Source organism: Diaphorina citri, unplaced genomic scaffold (genome assembly GCF_000475195.1).
Source record: "Diaphorina citri unplaced genomic scaffold, Diaci psyllid genome assembly version 1.1 scaffold7589, whole genome shotgun sequence".
Lineage (NCBI taxonomy): Eukaryota > Metazoa > Arthropoda > Insecta > Hemiptera > Psyllidae > Diaphorina > Diaphorina citri.
The window spans coordinates 1-3,266 of record NW_007384965.1 but is presented as its reverse complement, the minus strand read 5'-3'; the positions used below and the strand labels follow the sequence as shown (position 1 = coordinate 3,266).

General features: G+C 36.0%; 1 long non-coding RNA gene across 1 annotated transcript; it reads right to left on the bottom strand.

Annotated features, from left to right (window-relative positions):
- Nucleotides 1-345: 345 nt before the first annotated feature.
- On the bottom strand, nucleotides 346-1,559 carry LOC113472720. Its single transcript, XR_003394918.1, has 2 exons — nucleotides 1,284-1,559; nucleotides 346-419 (listed from the first exon to the last, which is right to left on the bottom strand). It is a non-coding gene; the product is annotated as an uncharacterized LOC113472720 (long non-coding RNA).
- Nucleotides 1,560-3,266: the final 1,707 nt, after the last annotated feature.

The window sequence follows — 3,266 nt, the reverse complement described above, 5'->3', positions numbered from 1 at the left end:
TCTGGCTGGGGGACTTTCAACAGGGAGGATACCAGCGTGAAATTTCCCTTGCTGAAGAAATAGCAAAGGTTGAGTGCGAAGGGCATCCACTCGTAAAATTTTATGTAGCCAAAACCAAATGTCAGCCTAAAGCAATCACCCTAGGGCTGATTGAGAGGCTGACAAAAAACGCCGACCCAGTCCAAACACGGGAAAAGGCGAAAGAAAATAAGATTTCAAGTTCTCACTTCATGAGCTCTTCTTCCACACGACCACTAATTTTAATAAGGATAAGAACACTTGATTTAAGGAGATCTTCATTGCCTTCAGATTTGTCTTGCAAAGTGTCACTGCTTGTGGTTGGTTTTGGTTTGGTACTTTCCTGAGCTTCTGGGCTATCTTCATTTGCTACAGTGCCAGTGTTGTCTTCCATTTTGAATCTGAGAAATAAATAAAATATTGTTAAAATAGATTTAGAATCAGAGCCTTTTTTTATGTTTGGGCCTTTCCTCAAACAACTCTGGTCTACGCACAGAAAAATTGTTCAACTCTTGCACTTTTTTCTCTCAGTGGATTATCTGCATTTAAATTTGTGTGTCTTCCTGTCTTCTGCATCAAAAGCAAGTGTCTAACCACCGGACCCCTTGTGTCCCAAACTATGGTGAATGCAACATTTGGTACTTGTGCAGAAGTCACATCCATGGAATATTGCTACCAAAGGAACTGGCACAAACAAGCAGTGACCAGTGTTATTATAGGGTTAGGTTAAACACAAAAAGGAGTTTTCACAATTACAGCAGTGATTAGTGTTATTATAGGGTTAGGTTAAATACAAAAAGGAGCTTTCTTTTCCATGGACTTGACTTCTGCATAATTACCAAAGCCAACATAATGTTCAGGGTAGTATTATAAGTTTAATGTAAAATCCAAATGGTTTCCTTACTAACCAAACATTAGGGTGTGTAAGTAAACATACAGATGTGATATCATTTTTGGTGTCTCATTATCATCATTCTGTTATGTACTGACACCTAGGAAAGTTTGCGCACATAGAGATGTGTTTGTATTAATTTGGGGTTCAAATTTTAGAGGTGTGTAAGTAAACATACAGATGTGATATCATTTTTGGTGTCTCATTATCATCATTCTGTTATGTACTGACACCTAGGAAAGTTTACGCACACAGAGATGCGTTTGTATTAATTTGGGGTTCAAATTTTAGGATAGAAAAGATAATTTGATAAGAAAGTAAATAATTTGGAAATTTTAGAATTCGTTCTGAAATTTTCTACAGGATAACTCACCTTAATCATAAATCATGGAGGCAAGTTGGAATCCATTTACTGTGGCCTATTCAAGACCTCTGGGGCAAAGTTTTTCATTTGGTTGAAATCCACACTAATCAAAAGACACCGTTTTCTTCTGGTAACTATACAAGAGTGCACGTTCAAAAACCAAAATGACACAGATTTACAACTTTACACAAGCACAGAAAGATTTTCAAGTTCAACTTTTCAAATTGGTTTTTCAATCTTTGTCTTTTTTCCACAATCGCCATTCGATTCGCCGCTTCGTTTTGTTTTTTGTTTTGATTTTTCCGGATAACTCACCTTAATCATAAATCATGGAGGCAAGTTGGAATCCATTTACTGTGGCCTATTCAAGACCTCTGGGGCAAAATTTTTCATTTGGTTGAAAATCCACACTAATCAAAAGACACCCTTTTCTTCTGGTAACTATACAAGAGTGCACGTTCAAAAACCAAAATGACACAGATTTACAACTTTACACAAGCACAGAAAGATTTTCAAGTTCAACTTTTCAAATTGGTTTTCAATCTTTGTCTTTTTTCCACAATCGCCATTCGATTCGCCGCTTCGTTTTGTTTTTTGTTTTGATTTTTCTTTTCTCGCGAACACTGTTGCCAAAAGTGCGAACTCGAAAAAGTTACGTGCTATCGGATTCACCCAGTATACATCGATAAATTTAAATTTTTTGTAGTACATTTTTATACGATTTCCTTTAATATTTAACATATTAATCGACATAAAGTTAGGAGTTTAGAACAAATAATGGACATTTTACAGTCAAAAATCAAGAAAAACTTGAAAAAACTAAAAGCTGATTTTTGAACATTTGAAATCTGGCGGTTTTTTGTAGAGCAAAAACAACAGCTGGCAACGCTGTACAAAGTTCAGGAGTGCCAACTGCATTGAATCACAGACGAAAAAAGTCAAGTTTTCTCGTATTTATTTTTGTATGTTTACCAATTTTTAAATAAGTTCAAAGTTTAATGATGAACTTTAGATATCACAAGAAATTTCCCAAAAAGGAAAAGTACCTCTCAGTGATCGGAAAATTTATTCTCATTCCTTCTACAGTTGCCGTTTTGCATGGCTCACGGACCTAAACTTGAGTGGATAGCGTTCAAATAAGTGAAGCACAAACATAGAGAGTTTTAGTAGAACACTTTGATGGATAAATTCAATATGATAATGTCCGTCTCATATATATTTGAAGCGTAGACGCCGCGCGATTTTTAGTAGCGCGTTATCACCTCCACAACTGAACCTGTGAAAATTATGGAGATGGACTCTGTATAGGTATTATCCGTTTTGCATGGCTCACGGACCTAAACTTGAGTGGATAGCGTACAAATTGAAGCACAAACATAGAGAGTTTTAGCAGAACACTTTGATGGATAAATTCAATATGATAAGGTCCGTCTCATATATATTTGAAGCGTAGACGCCGCGCGATTTTTAGTAGCGCGTTATCACCTCCACAACTGAACCTATGAAAATTATGGAGATGGACTCGGTATGGAGATGGACTCTGTATAGGTATTATCATTATCATTTTCATAGGTTTACTATTGCAAGCGACTAGGCACTGAACAGTCGCGTGTCTACGCTTCCAAAGTACGACAAGCCTCCTAAACAACATGTGACGACTTTTACGTTTTACCAATACGCACTTTTCGATCAATATAAGGTGTGTAAGTAAACATACAGATGTGATATCATTTTTGGTGTCTCATTATCATCATTCTGTTATGTACTGACACCTAGGAAAGTTTACACACATAGAGATTTGTTTGTATTAATTTGGGGTTCAAATTTTAGAAGGATAGAAAAGAAAATTTGATAAGAAAGTAAATAATTTGGAAATTTTAGAATTAGTTCTGAAATTTTCTACAGGATAACTCACCTTAATCATAAATCATGGAGGCAAGTTGGAATCCATTTACTGTGGCCTATTCAAGACCTCTGGGGCAAAATTTTTCA